The sequence below is a fragment of the Lepisma saccharinum genome, chromosome 13, assembly GCF_977018435.1.
Source record: "Lepisma saccharinum chromosome 13, izLepSacc3.1, whole genome shotgun sequence".
In the NCBI taxonomy this organism is placed as follows: Eukaryota; Metazoa; Arthropoda; class Insecta; order Zygentoma; family Lepismatidae; genus Lepisma; species Lepisma saccharinum.
The window spans coordinates 26,400,197-26,423,222 of NC_139241.1; the positions used below are offsets into that span (position 1 = coordinate 26,400,197).

At 40.2% G+C, this 23,026-nt stretch overlaps 1 protein-coding gene and 1 non-coding gene across 2 annotated transcripts in view; one reads left to right on the forward strand and one right to left on the reverse strand.

The window, feature by feature from the left end:
* Positions 1-3,340: 3,340 nt before the first annotated feature.
* On the reverse strand, positions 3,341-3,427 carry TRNAY-GUA (transfer RNA tyrosine (anticodon GUA)). Its single transcript is given in 2 exon segments — positions 3,341-3,376; positions 3,391-3,427. It is a non-coding gene; the product is annotated as a tRNA-Tyr (tRNA).
* Positions 3,428-7,061: 3,634 nt separating this feature from the next.
* LOC145997213 (uncharacterized) overlaps positions 7,062-23,026 on the forward strand; it is a 156,044-nt gene continuing 140,079 nt past the window's right edge. Inside the window, exon 1 of the mRNA XM_083133974.1 lies at positions 7,062-7,299. The gene's annotated coding sequence lies outside the window, so the exon portion shown is untranslated. The remainder of the gene's footprint in view (positions 7,300-23,026) is intronic.

The following is a 23,026-nucleotide window of genomic DNA, read 5'->3' on the forward strand; positions in this document are numbered from 1 at the left end:
CGGGGTTTTTCCTTTTTGAGCTTGTTGGATGGCCGCTTCCACTTCTTCCTTAGTGAACGGTTGGTTTAAGATGGCTTCATCTTCCCCTGAGAGCGTGGGGATATCGGGGTATGTCACGTGTTCTTCTTCCGCCTGGGGTGCCTTAAATTGTGCTGCATAGTGTTCATATAGGCATGCACGAATGTCTGAGGGTTGTGTGAGGCATTCGTTCCCTTGTTGCAATCTCGTTATGAGTTTCCTTTTCCCACTTCGCTGTTCTGCGCTTACATGGGCAATACTGGCTTGTTCTTGAGGGTCAATTGTTGGGAGACGACTTCTCACCACGAAACCTGCCATTCGCTCGTGGTGCATCCTCAGTAGGACCGATTGTATACGTTTCAGTTCCTGCAGGACTGGGTCGCCCCGTATGAGTTGTTTCGTCAACTCGTGGAGTACGCGATAATAGAAGTTGTATTTCTTATGGAAATCCGTATGCATCATACGTGTGTATGCTATACAAAAATGCTTGATTGACGGCTTCAGGAACGTGTCCCACCATGTGATGATATCAGTTTGGCGCCTGCTCATATTTTCCCATTCCTTCCACTTTTGTTTGAAGGCTGTTCGAAATTGTTCATCTTGGAGAACCCGACTATTAAGTTTCCAGTATCCCCGTCCCCGGACTGCAGTTTTGGCGTCCATTGCCATGTCTAGTTGCACACTGAGGTGGTCGGTGAAGCAAGTGGGAAAAATCTTTATAGATGACACTTTGGGTAATAAGTTCGCACTTACATAGAAACGGTCTAATCGACTGGCCGAGTCTGGACGTATGAAGGTGAATCCTTCCAGTTGTGGGTGCTTGGTTTCCCAGACATCTCTTAGGTGAAAGGCCTCGACCAGGGTAGAGAGACTAAGGGATGAGTTAAACCCTGGATATTGATCTTGTCGTCGTAACACACAGTTAAAATCCCCAGCAAGGACAATATGTTGGTGGTTGCCCCCTAAAGCTGTCGCCACTTCTGTTGCATAGAAAGTGTTTCGTGCCTCGCGGGCCACTGATCCTGAAGGCGCATAGATATTACAAAACCAGATTTTACCTATTTCGACGCACGTAATTCTCCCAGAGGGATGCAGGAAAGTTTTGTTAACAGGTATACCTTGTCGTACCAAAATGGCAGTACCTGTGGCGTTGTATGTGAAATTATTATATATAGTGTAGTCGTGGCCACATGTAAAATCGTCTGTACCGACCTCTTGAAGGAAAAGAAGATCGAGAGCACTTTGCTTTATATAATCGGTCAAGGCATGGTGTTTGACTGTAGAGGATAGTTTGTTCAGATTTAGTGTGGCAAAATGATACACGGGAGCCGTCATATAACACACTAATGATATAAACAACCAAAACATTGCATGTACTTACAGGTTTCCTGAAGAATCGGTATTTAGAGTGGTCGTCGTCGTGGGGTTGGGGGGTGTTTCCAAAGGGTTGGGCACAATTGTGGTCAGGGTATACTTCACTGGCGATGGTGAACGCTGTTCGTTCGTTTTCTTCGCCGGGTGGGTGTGATTCTGGTCCGTGCTACGTTGCTTCTTCCTCTTCTTCTTTCCCAGTATGGGTGAAGATGGGGTCGGCAATGATGGGGGTTCTAGAGTCAGGTCCATGTTTGTCGTCTGCGAAGAATCTGCATCTACTGGTGGTGAGTTCTCGATGGCTTCCTCAGGAGTCATCTGCGTGGTATGGATACTTAGCGGCATGATTGTAGTCTCGTCATTGGCAGATACTGGAACCTCCATGGATTCGACACTAGGCAGGGTGCTGTTTTCTTCGGTCGGCGTTAAAGGGACACCCTGTATTATATCGGAACTGGCATCTACAGTTGATTCAGTTTGCGTCTTGGTTGTTTGAGCTCGAAGTACTGTCCGATCATTGTGTATCACTTCTTCAGCACTGTTGAGGTTGAATGGGGCGGGTCGCACTCTCCCTGCGTACGAGTTATCACTTGTGCGTGCTGTTGGCCTCTGGCGACTAGGGCATTGGTTAAAGAAATGATCGACCGCGTCACAGTAGGAACACGTACGCTCTTGACCATTGTACGTGACCCAATATCGGCCGCCACTGATCGTAACATATGAAGGTATCGCACGGGACAAGTTCATCTTTACTAATTTTCTTCCGGTTCTCACTGGGTATATGTGGTCTTTCGAATACGTTTCGTCATCAAGGAATATCACCTGTCCATAGTTAGTTAGTACAGAATAAATTGCTTCATCTGACATTTCACTCGGCACGACGTGCAGCCGCACTATCACATGATTTTCATCTGCCCACGTCATTATCACTTCATGTTCGCCGTCATCGTCATTATACATATACACTCCTTTCGACTCGCGTAATAACTGTTCACCCGTTACTTTAGACAATAATTTCACAAAAACACATTTTCTATAATAGTCTACTTCTATATTTACAACCTGTTCTGGTTTCAGTTTCAATTTCGTACTTATCCAGCGATGTAGTTCATTTGACGTTGGCTTATATCTCACTTCTCTAAAGTTCAATTTCAACGTGTTCACTCGCTTAATGGCCATTTTCAAGACTTCAGTTTTGTTCGACTGGACGATTACGTAATAAACGCACGCTGTCTCAACTACACGCTACGGGAGAGAGCACCGATCCAACTTCCTCCTTCCGCGGTTCGCGCGAGACTCGCTGAGCTACCAGAGGAATTAACAAAACAGATTTCTCAACAATTAATACTTTCTACTTCTCGCTCCCATTGAAGGAAACTAATATTGTGTTTCTCTATTTCAGTTTCTTCAGGATGATGTATTCGTATCTTTCTTTCCTCTCTTCTCTACCCAGTGGAATTTTTTTTCACTGCAATTTTTCACACCTTCCTTCTTTCACACTGATGCCCCACAGCACTGAAGGATCCACATAATCTAATGTCAGCCATATAGCTTCCTCCATACAGCTTCGATGACCCTCTACTCAAGATTGGCGCACTTGGACAAGGTCCCAAGCAACATCTCGATCTCCCTCCACCTTTACCTCTCTATTCACATCTATTCATCAATAACAATTACTAGGATACTTTCACTTTCATTCTTCATTTTTCACAAGTTTCTTCCGTTACCTCTCATTTGTTCCTACAACATAAAACTCTACGCTCCTCACACAAAATTTCAGCAAGTTCTTCCTTTGTTTTAAGGAAAATGTTTACTTACAAACCACACTTCGTCCGTTCAACGTATCATCCGCTAACGATACTCGCTTTTTTAATTCTCTTCTCACACTGGCTCTGATACGTAGTGTTACAATATAACTCGAAATCTCGATGACTTGGAAAATAAAGAACTCTCCTCCGGGCCGGATTTGAACCAGCGACCTATGGATAACCGAAAACACAACTACAGTCCACCGCTCTACCAACTGAGCTACCAGAGGTATTTTACGCAGTATAATTTTCTTTTAATTCCACGGCGCCCTTTGCTAAGTTATCGCCTTTCGCCATGTTGTTTACATAGATTACGTCATTTACTTGTATAAAATAGTCTACGTGTAGAATGTAGACTATCGTTGTTTGCACGTAAACGCACATCACTGCTGTAACTGCGTTCGATATCAAAAGGTAAAAAAAGGTAAAGTACTCTCCTGTGCTTAGCACCACGCCATGAAAGCGTATAGGGGGTGTGGGGGTAACGCTATCAGATGAAGTAATGGGAGTATATTTAAAATATGGAATGGATTTCACCGCGAAATCTCGAACTTGCATTCTCTATTGTTGTCAAGAATGTTAGAATAACAGCTGCATTGTCTATTGTCACAACATAAAATGAACAGAGAGTTCAAGACGAACAGAATACAGATGAATGGAAAACCTTTGGTATTTAACGCCAAGGGATAATGTAGTAAACATATGCATATATATATATATATATATATATACGTATGTAGGAAATTGTACGAAAATATGTAACATATGAGCTAAACATATGTAAAAAAAATGGAAAATAAAAATATCATTTTCCAGCTTACATGCCACGATTAACAAAGATAACAGTGGCGGCGATTGGGTTCCAGAACAGGGGGGGGGGGCAAGGTGCCCAAACTGAGGGGCAAAGACAGAATATTTCCCTTTGTATATAACGTTTAGCATAGTGCGGGGGCAAAAATGGCGAAAAGTGGGTGGGCTACTGCCCCCCTCGCTCCCCTAATCGCCGCCACTGAAAGATAATATAAAATAACATTGATTTTAGCGTCAAATGAAGATATGTATTTACATATAAATCCGTTCCCAGGTCATGAACGTGATTAAAAGAGAATAGTTGAAGGTTTCTGATTTATCAATGTCCACAAGATTATTTATTTGAAGATCGGATAGAACTTCATATTTAGAAAGACCTGATGAAGAGGTGGACGTGGAGAGCAGCAGAAGAATTGTGTTGAGAGGAATGATAAGAGAGGGGGGAGGGGGCATGATGTGTGAATGCTCCACTGACCTGAAGAGAATCTACTTCCCATGCGGCCTTGAACCCTGACAGCTTATTGTTGTTGCGCAGCAGGAAGGAAATGAAACAAATGAAAATTGTGGAGCCATCGCGGCATGTGAAAATTGCTTGCGAGTTTAGAAGTCCCTCGGATTACCAATCCCGGTCACTGGCCACAGTTTGTTCTCTCCTTTATTCTTTACGTTCGTTGTTTAGCAATGGCGAAATATTACTGCCACCTCGAGTGCTAAAAAAAACAGTATTATTGACGTTATAATTGTGAAAAACAGGTACGAGATTACGATACCGTAGCAACTTTCTGTAGAACCCTTGATCAGTGTTGCCAAAACAGGTACTGAAGAAAGAGCTAAATCACATGTAAAAATTACGCTGAAACCACTTGCAAAGATCTAAATTTGACAAGGTTCGCGTATCGGCCTGCATTGCACAGGGGCGCAGGCTCTTCGGGGCACAAAACTGAAACTGTCACTGCCTAATTTACATTTTTCGTGCGACAGAGAGGTGTAACCGTGTCCTTTCTCAAGCCACCTAATCTCCAACCTCGCTTCCACGTAGTACACCCTGCACTGCATTTCGCAAAATAACGATGCTCTGGCACAATTCGAACGACAGAAAATGTTATCATCTCGTATCATACTGCATTTCTTCATTGAGCCTTGCAGTCCTTGGGCTAATCATAACGCGCTGCTAAAATAGACAACCTAACACTGACCATTGAACGAGAGGAGGAGCTATGTTATTATTACGTACAGTCAGCGGCAATAAAAATGGGACGCCTAAATCCTGAAATACTCGCTTCCCTGCAAGGCATTATTTATGTTGCCTTAACTCTACGGTCATAAGTGGATTTTAATAGCAAATTTTCAATGGCAACTTCTACCACCACCGTAGACTTAGGCAACACACATAACGCCTTACCTGCCCCCGTTGCGGAGTGGTTAGTTCAGCGCCCTAAGACGCCAGGGGTCCCGGGTTCGAATCCCGGCCTGGGCATGGATGTTTGTGAGTGTCCATTCATCAATTTCATCATATAATCACTCATCCCAATCTTCACAAATTAGCCGGAAGTGGCAAAAAAAAGGCCAAGTAAGAATAAAGCAATTCAGTCAATCAATGAACTCCGCTTGAAATTGACATCCTTCATTTCAAGTTAAGAAAAGCAGAAAGCTTGTTATTTTTAATGCTAATAACAGAAATGAATTTGATTTTGTTAGTATTGAAACAGAATAACCAAAGCAAAAGCTGCATTATATAGAAAAAAAATAGTGTAAACTACAGGAAAGAGGTTATATTTTCCCCTCTAATTTAGTCCGAAGAATGAATAGATCCACAGTTTCCAAAAATTATAGTTTTAGGTGAGAGGTTACATAACATAAATCTCATGAATAAAATTTCCCCCTAACATTTAAAGCCTTTTTTTGATCGAGATGTGTAAAATTAATAACAAAATACAATAACTATAAATTACCAGTACACTTACTTTAAAAAAATGGAAAGAATTGTGCTGGATATTCACTCATATGGTGGATCGAGTAGCAACGTTTTCCCATTTATATAACAATAATAATAATCAGTTTGGAATAAAATTGGATTATTTTTATTACTTTATAATAGTTATTATTGTATAAGAATAATAATAATTATAACCATGGTAATAATTATTACTGCTGTCATTACTTCTATTATCAAGTCTCATCAATGGCCGAACCCTCCTAGAAAAAATTCTAGCGACGCCCCTGCTTGCAATATAACATGAAAGTAAAATTTTAAAATGAATTATCTAGATTTCATTGAAGTAAAGTTGGAAATGTGATAGAAACAGGAATAAATTATAGGGATAGATTTGGAGCTGGATTTTACCTCGCGAAGTTAACATTCTTGAACATTAAGTAAATTTACAGGACGTGAGGGGCAACCCAAATGTAAAAATATCTTCCACGCAGTACACCTGGCAGTGTATTTTGCAGGCTAACGAGGCTCTGGCGTCTGAACCTAGAATCAGTATAATCCTCTGCATGGAGGTCCTCAGGATTTTTTCCAGGGAGGGCAGCAAGTTTTGTTTTCCGGGAGGAGGAAAGCGAGTTACATTTTCTCCTCTAATAGTGTTGTCCCCTCAAAACCACTCCTTCAGCTTGAAGTTATGATGTTCCTGCAGAGCTCTTCAAAAAATTAACATAAATTACTGTGGCTGAAATGGAATTATATGTGAAATAGATTATTTTATGTTGAAATTCAATTTCCAGAGAGGCCTTGGCTCCCTCTTGCCCCCCTTCTGGACGTCCATGATCCTCTATGAGGCTCGAGTTGCCCAGATATGTTCGTGATTGTTCCCTCATCTATTTCAACTCATCGCAATTCATCCCCTTTGTCGCGATTAGTTAAAGTGACAGATATGACCAATAAAACGAATTTAAGCAAGCGAATGTTCTAAAGGGGCCATATTAAGGTGCAAAAGAACATGGTTGGCAACAGTGCACATGACGTATCACTCGACTTCCAAGGTCCGTTCGCCAGCTTCGTAGCCTGGGCAGCCAGGTTGCGCAGCCTCCGTTGCGAGTCTGCGTGCCAGAAACGTCTGCAGTTGTTTGGCTCCGTGCTTTAGCTGGCCGTGCAACGAAGCATCGAGTGCATCGAACGAAGGTGAAACGCGTGAAGTGTGTGTTTATCCGCAAGTGAGAATATACTTAGCATTAGCTGCCTTCTGTTATATAGGTAGGATACGGCTACCATGAAGCATCACGCGTGTGTGGAGGGCAGCTAACAGGATAAGCCGTGGGTGCATGTTCCAGACCGCCGGGCGATCGAAAGGTAAGCGCTAATGTTTACCCTCTCAGGTGGGAAGGACAGGTAAGGGTAACAAGTCGTCCAGCGGCCAGCCTCTGCCATTCATCAGCACTCAACGCAGAAAATCAATAGGCGATTTCGTGTTCATTATGTATGCCACATGACATGTGCATGCTTAGTGTTGATTGGGAACGATCGAGTTTAACGCTGGGCCCTGCGCTGTAACAGAAATAATGACAGATGACTTGTTCCATTGCACCCCCAATACCACCCAAAATTTTCTCAACACACCTAAAAATCTTTCACAAAGGCCCAGAGTAGACTATAGTTACGTTGGCAGAAAATTTACACGTATACATAGGCACTTGTACGCTATAGAAGGAAAATTCGGAATATTTTCCTGCAATGCACTATCACTATTCATTTATTGCTCCTTATTGAAAATGAAAAATATACATATTCTTGCTACTTTAATGAGCAACCTTACATTCTCTACTCTCGTTGTTTCAGTCTTATATTAGACGTTTCTGATACCAATGAAGTATTGTATTTTTTAATACTTCCCATGTTCACATTGTCATATGAAATAAAGTATATAACAGGATGCTGCTGTATGGATAAGTTACAAAATTCAGTCTGTAACAAATAGTATTTCGTTGGTATGAATATATCACACCAACCATTGCATTTTTCTTATTTTGCGTCGCTTTCCTGTCACTTTCGACTAATCGTGACGTTGAGGATGAGTGATGCGAGTGGCGTGCCCAGAATTTTTTAAAGGGGATGTTACGTGAATATTTTTTTTAGAAGTCAGCCTCCAGTTCAGGGGTGCCCATCCCCCCCAAGGCCTATGACGCACTCCCCCCAAAAGGTAGAACACTCCCCCCCTTTATGCCGAATTATTTACTCAAATTATTTTGATCAGACAAAATTTGCGGAACAATATAATACAGAGATATGTAAGCAATATATGTTTAATTTACGCATGAAATTAAAAGACTAAATACAGAAAAAGCACGTCTCACTTTCATGTTTCCTAACATAAAACGTTCAAAAGTGCTCAGGATCACTGCCGTTGATAGTGTACCGAACCTTATTCTTAATATTTTGTCTGCTTGACCAACCTTGTATTAATACGAACAGCACGTCTCCTCCCCCTTTCCAAACCGATTCTAAAGGCATAAGAGGTGGTGTTTAATTTACCCCCCCCCCACACACAGGCAGGTAGAAAAACTGTAATTAGATAATAAGCATAATTTAAAATGAATCCCCCCTGTGGGCACCCCTGCTCCAGTTTGCCATCTTTTCTTGCCTTTGACGCTCTTTTTTTTTTTTTTAAGAAATACTGGGCCAAAGAGAGGGGGTTTATGACCCCCACCTTTGGACATACCACTAAGTGATGATTAGATAAAACTAAAGAAGGGTTACTTGCCCATGCCCGAGCTGGGACTCGAAGACGAATTCTTTGGAGGTGAGGTCGTTGAGTCGTCCACTCAGCGCTGTCGGTCACCAAGCAGCGGCTTATCATATCGTGTGCTACTAGATGAAATCCCCACACCTTAATCTCTTCAGCACAATTGAGAACAGATTGATTTACATCTAACAGACCGAGTACAGTATAACATGATGTGCGATCAGGTAGAGCCTTTGAAAATCGTTACATGAATCACTAAATAACCAAACCAGTGATATACCTTCGAGACATTCTTTTTTGAAAAACTAATGTGTCCAAGATAAAAAAAAAAAAAATTTTATTCTATGAACACTTTTTGAACAGTGATGAATTCAGGGGTGGCCCGGGGGGTAGAGGGAATCGCCCCCGGAAATTAAGAAATCCTCCCCTAATTACATTTAATTTAATTACATATCAGAAGGTGCTTTTTAAAAATATTAGTATTGATTTATTAGTAGCTATCATAAGTAGGTGCCTATGATTACCCCCCTCCCCTGTGAAGTTTGGTGTCAATGCATTTGAAATATATCAGACTAAAATATGGAATCTCACAAGTCACAATCCTCGCAGAATATGACTATGGCAAATAGAGACAAAATTTCTTCTTTCATCGCGCTACTGAAACCTCGCGAAATCTCCGCTGTAACGGCGCTTGCCCTACAAACCTAACGTAGTAGTGCTTACACTTGCCTGCTCTGTCGCTCTGAAAAAATCGTGCCTCTCCATATAATAGTAGACATGAATGCAGAACAATGCACGTCATAATTACATCTTACGAAAACGTCGGTAGATCAGTGCCTGTCTTTCTTCGTCCAGGAGTCTGTCACGGTCCGAGCGACTGCAAGCTCCAGAGATTTCAGTCGGTGTCGGGATCTGACCCTTGTGTGAGTCACTTGTGCGAAGATTGATTTTCTGGTCGGTTTTGCTCTCCAAGAATTGCCCTAGGAGAACGCTGGAGTGTGCATGCATCACACCAACTCCTCTCGGCTGACGATGTTTTAAGAGACAGCAATTCCATCGACATACCAAGAGTTGAGTTAAAATCTTCATCTCCACGGAGAACTGCTCCTGTTATTGTTTTGGGGCTCACATTTCGTGCTTTCGACGGTATCTTAATCAAGGGGAGGGGGGGTGAAGAGAAATCCCCCCCCTGGTTTCCGCACCCTACCTGCTTGTCAATTTTTGATTTGATAGGGGGAGGCTTCAAATATAATAAATATAACACACACACATACTATCTCGGTGCTTCAAAGCTACTAGAATTTGCCCCCATTTGAGATTACCACAAGCGTAACTTGGCGGGGGCAAGAGGGCACTGGCCCCTTCAAAATTTGTAGGTTTATTAAAATTTACAAGTTAACGGTACTTTTGTTAACCCCCTCTGACCTGAGAAGCAAAGAAATGAGTACTTTTATGATTTCGCAAATTTAACAGTTATTTAGCAACATAGTCCTAGACGCTATTTTTGTGGAATATAAAACTTTTTGATTCTGCCCCCCCCCCCCCCAAAGTTAGGTCAGAAGTTTCGCTGATGTGAAATACCACACTTATGTTAACAATAATAAATAAGAGCTCACTTCAAGTTGCTCCATTTAAGTATATTCCTTTTAGGTGTTATGCGCCAGGGTGCAAAATCTGAATAATTGTGTGTATCTATGTGTATGGTGATTCGTGCACACCCTTCAACCACACCATGATCCTCCAAAATTATCCACAGGCCCAATTCACGGTCATTTTGGCACAACATTTATATTTGCCCTGTTCTCAAAACGATCTTACACCCCCATGAAAAAGTCAGGATGTATCTGTTCCACAGAGATCCTGTTGGTAGAGCGCCTGACTGCCATACGAGTGACCTAAGTTCGATTTCCGGGATCTCAGGTAGGAAATTTTCTGCTATGTCTGTGCTCAAACCTTCCAATCTCAAGGTTGGATACCTCTGTCCCAGGGTCGTACTGGTCACGTCATCTCTACTTGGACGCGATTGAGTCCCTCTTTTCCCTGTGCATCGACCGTGCTTCTGTACCCTATACTTAAAACAAAATCTACTTGTAGACCTCCCTGATGGCGTAGTGGGAACGTCGTTGCCTTGTAATAAAGAGGTCCCGTGTTTGATATCCGGTGGAAATTCTTGTCTTTGTTTTATAGTAAAGAAACTGTGCCCCGCACGGAGAATATTTAAGAATAAGATAGTTGGATCTCCATTTAGCCCGTCTTTCTGGGAAGAAACTCTAACAAATAAACAGGGCGGTTATTCGTGAAAATTATGAATAAATTCATGAAAACCATACACGCTTTAGCAAAATATGCTTCTATAAATAGCTCTTCTTGACAGGGTTTATAGTGCTATTTATTTTCACTCATTATTATTCCATAAGAAGCTTCGTTGTCTTTTGGCGTTACCGAGTAAGGTTACGAAAAGCATTTGACTCATCCTCATATCTAATGCCTGTTAAATGAAATTCTCCTTTCAACTTCCTTAATTTTATTCTTGGAAAACAAAATACCAGTGCTCTTAAAACATACGAACTGCGAACCTAGCTTAACGCTTTCATGTTTAGAAGCAGTCCAATATGAGCAACCAATAAGCTGAGCTGTGGCGTGCCCAGGAATTTCGAAAGGAGGAGGAGGGGGGGGGGGTTACGTGTACTTTTCTTAGTAGCCAGTTCTCATTTTGCCATTTTATGCTGCTTTTGACTTTCTTTTTTAGGAATACTGGGCTGGGGGTTATGACCCCCAATCCCCCGCTGGACATGCCACTGAAGCTGTAGTTAGTGCGAGGATTTTCTAGGAGATATGATAAAAATAGTCCATAAAAGGCAAACAAATAACGTCTTATGTTGCTTCCTGTTGTTACGCACCAACGCATTCTGATATCACCAATTGTTTCTGCCTTGAAAAACGGGAAAAGCGGCCATTTTTGAGTGATCATCAGAACTGTCATCTAACTGACTCCGTCGCATAACTAAAGGGTTGAAATATGACTCGGAAAATAATTTTGACCCGCAACAACCTAGCTTTTGATGAATCTTTTACCCTCGCTACATTTCTGTGGAAAATAGTGGGCCACGATTCTCCATGAAACTAAATGTATTTAATTTCTAATTCTTAGGACTCAATCATACTAATCACTAATACACGAGACGACGGCATTTCAAGGAAACATTTCATATTGAATCTCAGGTTAAGTTTTTCTGTACATTTGGAAATATCATACAGAAATATTGAAGAATGATCAAGTGGAAACCAGGTAAGCTACCACCATCAATTGCGACTTTTTGTCGACAAAAAAAGAAAAAGAAAGTGTTATCTGAATCCTATATATAATTTGTAAGAAGTGGCGGCGACTCCCCCCCCCCGCACTATGGTCTTTAAAATCTAAGCCTTATGGACAGTGCTTTGGTAGACAAGTCCCGCCCCCTCCTTCCGGTTTTGGCACAAAGTAGCATTCGGTACATAACATCTGTGTGGTTCTTGGTTGGAATATCCTAAGTTCTACTTCAGCAAATTATCTGGATAAGAAGTTTATTCCAATGCCAACGGGTGTTATTACGAACGCGGCTTAGTCAATGAACAACGCACCATTTGCATAAAACAATGCCGTTGGCAGAAAGACGTGCTGCACAAACGCAAGCCGTCTCGTATCTAACAAATCCCGTGTTTGCTGGAGGAAAAATCAGGCGCAGAATGTTTTGGGAAATTATTTGAGCTGAAGTACAGCTCACTCATCACGGAAAGGAAACTCGCACCATATTTTCGAACATGTGTTTGACGTAGTTGAAGTAGTTCGTGACTGTAGTCGTGAGAAATACACGAAACAAAGAAGGTCATTTTTATGTTCGGTGCAAAATACGGTGCATCAATTTTTATTAATAAAAAATAGTGTTTGGTATTTAAAAACGAGACGAGGCTAACGTCATCTGGAGGAGATCGTGTAGAAAAACTTTACTTTGACTTTGATTTTTATTTTTAATTAACATTCCAAATCCTTAAAGGTTTAGAGTTTTTTTCGTAAGAATTTGTTGCATATTTGTAACGGCGGCCACGATCCCATGCATTGTTTTTTTTTGTTTTAATTAAGATTGGTTTGTATTTCATTTGTGACATATTAGTACCGGAGCGTTATAGCTACCACGCCAAATGGAAGTGAATCAAAAGAGACTGAAATATATTTTTAATGCCTGATGTTCTGAAACGTCCACATGAATAACTCCCCATGATCTATGAATTTTTAGTTTATTCGCTTGCCTCGTCGCGAAATTGCGGCGTAGATTAAAAAATATATAAAAATGTTTATTATGGTAGAAGAACTGATTTAGTTGTTTTCATACCTTCAGGATAATCGCGACGATCATGTATGCGTTGTGGGTAGATGACATAGATGATGGGACAAGCAGGAAATTACATTCATGTCCAGTACAAGATTGTTTTTGTTTCGAATGACATTTTTGGGTGCGTCAGCACTTCGGCTATTTGCACCCGTCACATTATATGGGACCAGGCCCCTTGCCATAACTAAAATAAACATGGTCCCTGAGGACTGCAATCTCCCTACCTAGGTCAAAAGCTGAGGCAGTAAATGAGCGCTAAACACATAACGGCAACACATAGCCCTATAGAGGAGCACACTGGCTGTAGGCCCAAACGCTAGAACCTCGCTGGTCTGAAAGACTGCAGTTATTCCGAGGTGTACTTCTTGGAACGGAAGTTGACTTTTGGCTGCCTTCAACGAAGATCACACCGTACACACCTTCAAAGCCGGGATTCGAACCCAGAACTAAAACGCTCTCGCATTGTAATCAAGTGTTAGATTTCACTTTAAACTGCGTATCCAATTCCGATTAGCCGATCTGAGCATTAAATGGACTTCATGCCAAAAAACTCCTTTTTGTCTTAGCCGACCTCCGTGGTGCAGTGGTTAGCGCAACGCGTTACAATGACAGATGTCTCGGATTAGAATCCCGCCCTGGGCGTAGGTGTGCTTTGTGAGTGTTCTTTCATCTATTTCATCATATCATCGCTTATTCTCATATTCGCAATTAGGCAAAAGTGGAAGAAAAGCGAAATAAAATTAATGAAATCAATCAACCAATTTTGTCTTAGGTTCGATTCTCGACAAAAGTATCGACGGTACCTTCCGCTTCCTCTTACCAGCTTATCATTTCTTCATATCATTATAAATAATAGATATGTAGAAAGCACATGTATAAGTTTTTTGCATGTAACATATCTTAACAAAATTGACATACACTTGATGTTATGCTAAACATTAGTTTTCGCCATTTCCAAACAATTTTCCTGACGTAGAAATTACAGTACGTTATGTCCGATGGTATAGTGATGACGTGGTTGCTTTGTAATCAAAGGGTCCCGGATTTCGATACCAGGTGGAGGCACATAGTGGTTCGCATCCCACTTTAAACAATTAGCCTACCTGTGCTTAAAGTGGACTTAAAAACTCAAATGAATTGTAAAGCGTGTGAGGAAGATGTGACTGCACGCCTACATCAAAAGGGGATCGTGTCTCAAAAATAATTACTTCAAATTGAAAACACCACATTTTGTTGACAAACTGACTTTACATACATACATGTGAAGTCAGTCATACGAACCATGTGTACTTTGTAACTGATTCAAGCAGCAGAAGATAAAAGTGTTTGACAGAGGTCAAGGTTATCCACGAGAGTAGCTCTTTTTTTACATCACACCAGTCCCAGATAATCGAGTCTGTAGTTGAATTTAGTTTGTAGTGCAAGTGAATCCATACATTTTATTTTCACTTGCTTTTATTTGTGCCAGAGATGGTTGATGTACAAGGACGATGTAAATGAGTTAAAGCAAAGTTGGTGCCTGATTTCGTTGGGTTAATATGACGTCATATTGACAACTTCCAATTTTTAGTTGTTTTTTTCTTTAATTCTGACTTATTCTTGTTGTGCAGATAACATAAACATATATACTCGTAAAACCAATTGTCAGTGTAGCCACAATGTTTCAGAAGGATTGTCCATATTGTGGAATCTGTGCTCAAGTGCTGTCGTTAAACTTACAATTTGCTGTAAAAAGAACGAACTGATTGTTTCATGTAGTAGCGCCAACTTTAAATAATTGTTAGAAACCAAGATTGGAATGTGCTCTTTTCGGGAATTGGGGAAGGAAGGGTTACATGCTCCTCCTCCTTTGCATTTTCTGATTACCTGACACAAAATCCAAAATTGTCACAACTGTACTCTCGCCTCAATTAGTACTCCGGCAGTTTGTTTCTTTATACAGCATGTTCAATCTACAGGTGTATCAATATACGTTGTATAAAACAAGTTATTGCTAACTTCGTTGACCCTGTACAAACTGCTCTAGCATGTAACCAAATTGCTTATATTGTTGTTGTTGATTTGTTGTTGATTTAGTTTATTTTACTTCGCGTTTTGTGCCTCTTGGCTAATTTGCGAAGATGGGGATGAGTGATGAAATGATGAAATTGATGAATGGACATTCACAAACAACCAAGCCCGACCGGGATTCGAACCCGGGACCCTTGGCGTCGCAGCGCGATGTGCTAACCACTCGGCCACAGGGTCGGGCAAATTGCTTATATTGAACGGGCTGGTTCATACATAGTTTACAGCTCTTTGAAACCAAATATCACCATGATACTCATTATTTTAGAGTGAGACAACCTGCACTTGTCACACGATCGTCTTTGTGTAGTGGGATGCACAAGTATTGCTCCGCAAATTGTCCATGAATAATTTCCCTTGCTCCCTTATTTGGGTTCTTATGTATGCTGGTCCAGAAGTAAGCAGTAACTTGTTTGGTGTTTTGTTTCAAACATTTAATCTCTCGTTGTAAAACAAAGAGATTAAGGGTTACAGGTGGCAGAGCAGCCTATAGGCTGAACCTCGTTCGCTTAATAAAGAAATGTATTATTAAATTTATTTATTATTAAGCGTGGTAAGACAAGTACCCCATGCTACAAATAAAGAATTTGTGTTAATGAGTTAATAAAGCATTTGAATTAAATAATCTCTCATGAAATGTGCTTCTCAGTAGTCCTTAGAGTTTATTTTTGAATGTTCAACACAAAGAAATACTTCCATAAGTTGCGGATTTGAAAACCTAAAAGTGATTTATTTATTCCCTTGCGGTCAACCATGTCGAATGAATGCCCAAATCAAGGACAAGTGAAATCTCGTAATTTACAAGCTGGTAAGTTTTCGCGGATTGTTGCTCGTGACCAGAAACAACATTCTTGCGGAACGTTTGCTAAAATGACTACTGTACCAAGGGCGCTCGCAAGGGGGGGACAGAGGGGCACTTGTTACCCTGAGATATCTGGGGAAAGTTCATGTAATTCGATTCGTGCAGTTCTCGCGATATTTTATTACAAATATTATTGCTTTCTGTGATTCACAGGCTGTAAGCTGCAGCAATTAACTGCCATATGTCCAACAAAATATCCAGAAACATTAAAATCGTGTTGACAGACGTAATTAGGGTTGTGCGGGACGGGATTGGGAAAGGAAATTTTATAATCTAGACGTTCGGGACTTAATAAATTCAATATCTCCCGACTAGGTCGGGAAATTTTCTAAATTTCCTGACGCCGTGAAAATCTCAAATTCTACACACTATTTTCCCTCGTAAGTGATTGTCTTGCAACCTCTGGAATAACAACTGTTAATTTGAAGAACTTTCAGACACTTATAGTGCCTGAAAATACCAAGAATTAACCACTATTAACACAATCGTTTGGAATTTGTCGACGGTTCAGGATCCCGAGAAGTCCAGATCAGACCATAACGTTTCACGCGCCGTCATGTTGAATTACTTTTTTTTTTTTTCAATTACATTACCCTTCTGCAGGTAAAGGAGAGTGCATTAAGTGCTTTCTGTTTGGTATCTGCGTTTCGTGGAAAGCAGTAAAAAAAAACAAAGTATCATCCATTGAAATGAAGCAAGGCGAATGCAGTTTCTACTTTAATAGTGGATTAAGTCTGAACTTGTCATCAACGCTAAAGTTTGTTTGATTGATTTGGTTTATTTCACTTCACATTTATGCTAATCGCGAAGATGATAATGATATGATGAAATAGTTGCAAGGACAAACGAAGAACACCCATGGCCAAGCTAGGACTTGAACCCTGGCGTCGTAGCGCAGTGAGCTGACCATTCCACCCCTTAGACCGGCATGAACGCAAAAGTATTTTCAACCCAATTTCAATTTTATGATTTGTAAAATAATAAATAATAGCAATAATAATAATAAATGGTAAAATATAAGTTTCTATACTGATGGGCAAGATGTGAAATCTTACTCTACCACCCCCCGAGAAAAAAATCAGTGGGTGCCCTTGTGTTGTACAGTATTGCTCGGCATATTGTCCATGGCTATTTTCATAGATTTTTCTCTTGCATCCTTTGTGTTTTTAAGGAATATTTCTTTTATGTATATTGTTGCAGAGGTTACCTGCAACTTACTTAGCACTTTGTTTCAATTTTTGAAGCTATCATTGCGAAAAATAAAAGTGCATGAATGTGGTGATGGACAGTTTGCTTGATAATAGTTCTGCATCCCACTGTACAGTCACGGACACGTCTGGGTTGTAACGTTACCATTGAAAATCTATGACGTAGTTACAAGACAGAAGTGTCCGTGCCTGTACCTGAAATTGAGATGAAAATCTCTGTTGAAACGCCGATCAAAGCAGGATGGCTGCATAATGACTGCATCCGCGAATTCGAGGCCATCGGAGGGGAAATGGGTTGCTTGATTTGGCAGAGGCCATGGCGCTTGTGGCTGCGAATAACAACGTCCCTTCGGCCTTTCGTATCATTGTTCCTCTGGTTTCAAGGAAATCGAAGGTCCTTCACCTTGATGCCTATCATAAGCTGATCATTGTTTCGACGTTGCTGTTGCATGGTTTCAAAAGCAATGGGAATGCTTACTTGCCCCAGACAAGAAGCCATTCAACCGCATTGAATCGGTGCTTAGGGTCAATTTTCACGACCCAACGGTGTCGTTAATTGGAGAAAGTACCCAATGAGAATCTCGCTACTTGTGTAATAGAAACGATAACACAGTAAACCAAGATGTACGTACTTACGGACAATTGTAAAATCGATGATAAATCTTTTAAATCATTTGAAGATATTCATTGCAAGACATTTATTGTTTATATATCACTTGTTATTTTATTTTAACTTTGATACTTTCCCTGATTGGCAATCTTTTCTTTAAACTAAGATGGATTTGTATTTTTTTAATGATATATTTGCATTAGAATTGGAGCGTGAACTACCTTCATGTAAAAGGGACCACTTAACGTCATTCCAGTGTTTTCACCCCCTCCAAAAAAAAGTGAATCAATGCTCCCTCAAAAGAAGCGTCTAGTGAAGACCTACGAAATAAACCTTTAATGTCGTAATCTTGGCTTCAATATTAAATACGTATATCTTCTACTAATCAACTGCACCAAGCTTATTCTCCAAAGTTTTGTCAATGTCTGTTCATACTACATTTTAGTTTAATTAAACTGAGTTAGGTGGTAGAGCAGCCCTAGGCTGAAAATCTTGCTCAGTAGAAAATAAAAAAAGACTATAATATAAACTGCTATTTATTGAAAATTCAAATTCGTGATGGTTGTAGCTAGTTCATGACATAGCACCCAGGAACGAGAAATTGTTGGAAGCTTGTAACACTGGCACTTTACGTTTACAATACTTTGGAATATTTTGGCAAGAATGAATTTTCACAGAGGTTTGATTTTATATTTTTTTGTTATTTTTAGTGTCGCATTTCTTCCACTTTTTGCTAATCGCGACGATAAGAATGAGTGATATGATGAAACTGATGAAGGTACACTCACATAGAACACCCATGGCAGGTCAGGATTTGAACTCGGGATCCCCTAGTGTCGACTCACCACGGAGGTCGGCAATTCCCACATAGGTAAAAGTACTGAGTTGCAGAACTAGTGAGAAGCAGTAGGTAGCTTAGAAAAATATCCAAAATTCCCAACTGTTCATTTTAATGCAATGGTGATCTACGTTATCTGGTGAAGGGGAGTATTATTGTTTTCATATTTAAGGTGTACACATCCTCGGTAGCAATGCTAGGAAGCTTTGTTCATAGTAAACCACACTTCCGCCTGGTGAGTGTAAAGCCATTTTATTTTTCCGTCAAAATTTGACCGAGTAACATGTATGGCATAATTGATTTAGCTTCCTTATACATATACAAAGGCATGTGAAGACATGACAGGCGTAACATTCGCATCTATTTGTTCGAAATGATTGATACATGTGTGTATAAAACTGATTTTTTTTGTTACGAAGTCAAATGAAAATCTTGAAAGTCCGACAAAAATTACAGGAAAGATTGTAAACACCTCAAATTTACATAAGGTATCGACTGTTATTTACAAAACAACCTCAAGGCTGCAACACTGATCAAGTGAGCTTCGCAACACCATTTCTGTCATTTTAAAGATGGTGCCTCCTGCATGCACGTGCACCAGGGAAGAGAAGTGGTTTCTTGTCCTCTGGAAGCCTAAAACTTATAGCCATTCTACCAGGCCCGTACCCAGGATTTTTTTGAGGGGGTCAAGCCGAAAACGTGGTTATATAAATAAATATATATAGAAATATTATGAAATAAATATCAGTTATTAAATGATTAATTAATATCATTAATTTATTACTTAATTTATTTATATTTATAAACATATATAAACAAATTAATCTGCTACATTTATAAACTAGCAAATTAATTCCTTTAACAACTGGTTCAAAATATCTAGAAATTAGAAGATAGGTGAAATATTTTAATAGATAAATGTGAGATTTTATATAATTATTCGTTTTTATTAATAATGATAATTACATTTTCATACTTTTATTGTGTTATGTTTCTACAAGTATAATGGTGTAAATCTATTAATGGTCTCTCGAAAGGAAATATTTTCTTATCATAGTTGTTGCTAGAGATATCAGCGCCCAGGACGAGAATATATTTTTCGCACCCCCTGCACCTAATTTGCACTCCCCCTCCCTAGATGTAGCTGTCATACTTAGACATTGTAGAAATTTTATGTACCTATTCTTTTCCGTTCAATCCGACGAAAAGAAAAGTTAGCATTCAAGAAATGTGGCTAATAAAAGGACAGTCGGTTGTGCATCCCACATCATCATCTTTCAAGCAGTGTGTGTTATTGTTCAAATCTGCAAACTCGATTGCAAATTAAAGATAAGTAGGTGGAAGGACAAAAAATTGAGATCTTTAAGAAGTCATTGTTTCTTATGAAATTAACATGTAAGTGCTATGTTTTATTCCCGACGAAAGGTGGTGTGAAATGGAGGAGAAATAACAGGTCGGTCTAATTTCTGTATTCCAGGGACAACCCTCTTCGCAGCTACGGCTCCATTCCTTACTAGACCAATTTGATGTAATTTTAAAATCTTATCTATGACTGTAGAAGTACGTTTTATCCCCATGCTGTTACCAGTCCTAAAAATAGAGAGAGAGAGAACAAGAGATGTATGCAACATTCATCCTTTGTTCTTCCTTCTTTGTATGTGTTTATCATATTATTCTTAGTAAAGTATGTTTGAAGACAAAACTAATTGCTTATCTTTGTTGTTATGACACAAACTCTTACCCTCGGAAAATTTTGATGGGAAAAAGTTTTAATAGAACAAGATGGTTGGTGGGAGACCCCCCCCCCCATTCCGCCATGGGAATTCGTACCCTGAATGTGACCAACAACGCTATGGAATTATCATTATAATGAAGAACATGTCTGAATGTGAATTAACGACACAAAAACGACATTTTCTCATCAAGACTGCAGTTCGAAAAAAGTCAAAACAGGGAGTAAAAATGGTGAACTGTCCCGACTTAATTGGAACATTTAGTAGCTTCGTATAAATGGTTATAAGACTAAAATTACTAAATATAGTGGACTGCAGACTTCTGGAATCTGCGTCTCTTTAGAAACAACACATTCATTTATGAAAGAAGAAAATCGAAATTCTTGCAAAATCGTAAAAATCGTCCATGTTATTTTTGTAGGTTTTTATAGGTTTGCATTTAAAATATTCATGGCTCGAGGGTGGGGACATGGCCCCCATGGCCCCCCATGGCAGAAATCTACTAGATAAAAACAAAAGATATAAGGTTTTCTTTTGACTGTCTCTCGCAATTTGTCGCTGCAGAATGGCGTCGTTACACAAAAACAGCAGCTGCCGCATGGAAAGACGAAGCTGATTTCCATCACGATAGTTGTAGGTGTTTGCCGTGACGCCGATCCTTTTCGGAGCTTGACAGACGTGTTTGCTCATTTGTAGAGCCGGTGGGGCAGCGACAGGTAGAGACAGGAAGTATTTGAGGAAGTGTCTGTGCAGCCAACCATGCTCGTGACATTTCTACAGCCGAATCCTCGACCGAGTTGGCAGCCCAAGGTTTGGGGAAGAAGACTGTAAATTGTGGTTGGAAATTGAGGTGGACTATTGAACACCACAATAATACTGGGTGTACGTAAAGTATCTCTACGATTTCAATGAAACATTAAGTTGCGACCATACTGGATGGAGCGTGTCGAAAACACCTTTGAAAAGCGCGCACTCACTCTTGAAATTTTGGTTTTTACATTTTCTGGATATGTAGGAACTGTCTAAAATGGCAACACCAGACAGCAGAAGACGAAATAAGGGTCCAAATCACGTTTACTGTTCAAAAACATTTTCACTGTCTGCATGGGCTACCAAGATGAGCGCGTTTAAATTTAGGTGTATAAACATTAAAAATCCAAACAAGATTTTTTTAAGATTGATTTTTCTCTATTTTGCTTCGCTTTTTGAGCCACTTTTAGCTAATTTGCGAAGATGGGGATGAGTGATGATATGATGAAATTGATGAATGGACACTCGCAAACATCCATGCCGACCAGGATTCGAACCCGGGACCCCTGGCGTCGTAGCGTGATGTGCTAACCACTCCGCCACGGGGGGCGGCAAAATCGAAACAAAAGGCAAGAGTGCTTCTCTATCCTTTACTTGCAACGCACTTTATTGAAATGGTTTGGGGAGTTTATGGACACCCTGTGATTTATTTGCGTGTTGAGGTTGGGAGAATGCCATGAGCGGCCTCAGGGAGTGTCAAGGGGATCTCTTGACCACTCTCCGCCTTGGAATAAAAAGAAAACGGCTACTTCTCCTCCCCCCTTTTTATTTATACAACTTGCTTGTCTATTTCTTTTCATGTATCATTTTTCTAGCTGTTGATCATATTTTCTCAGTTTTAGTATGTCTTCTTCGATCACGTTCGTTTCTTGATATTTTTTCCGTAATTTACTTCCCATTTTATGTTTTTCTTTATTCTTTCTATGTCGATCTTCTGCTATTTTTTCTTTTCTCTCTCTTTTCATCTGCTCCTTATTCTATATTTATCTTACTCCCTCTCTCACTCTTTCTTATTTCCCTACTTCTTTTTCTTTCTCTCGCCTCTCTCTTGTTCTCTCTCTGCCTGGAAGGGATGACTGTTTCGGAAAGCATCCTATGTCAACCTCTTCCACGTGGTACATTCTGATAGAGTGCCACACACGTAAATTTGCCGTTGCGTAGAAACGTATTTTCGTTTCGTCTCCCTCTCTCTTAGCATCACGTGTTCTACCCTGCTCGAAAACCTTCGCTATTGTTGCCATATTGTCATTCCATTCCTGGACACACTCGCGCAAACTTCATTGAAAACAATTGAACAGCGCTCCAGCTCGCGGTTCCCACCGGTCAGCAGGGACGGCAATGTGGCAATATAGCACGGCGTAGTCGTTGCTTCTTTTATGCAGTGCATGTTCATTGGCTAGCTAGTAACTAGTGTTGCCAACTGTAATAATGAAGCACTATTTCTGTCACGGAAGGGGAAAGCAGGTAAAGTGGCGGTGAGTTTTGTTGGATTGGAAGCACCATATTTTTATTTTATACTAAGTATTTGACCGGTTTGACGTTGTGTGCGTGTATTGCGTGTGTTTATGTAAAAGTGTGTGTTTGCTGATGAACGTTAAATTCCATAATGCCTCCAGTTCTGTCGAAGTTGAAATCAAAAACCTTGCATAGCCAAGCTCGGGAAATTCTAAGCAACGTGCACGAGTTCATGAAGGAGGAAGCCAGTCATGGTGTTAGCATCCCAATAAAGCATTTTGGCAAGAGAGCAGCGAACAGCAGCAACAAATTGTTCATATTTCATAATTTTGGAATTATTCAAAATAAATAAATTATGTGGCTCCAACATCATTTCAACTCTGG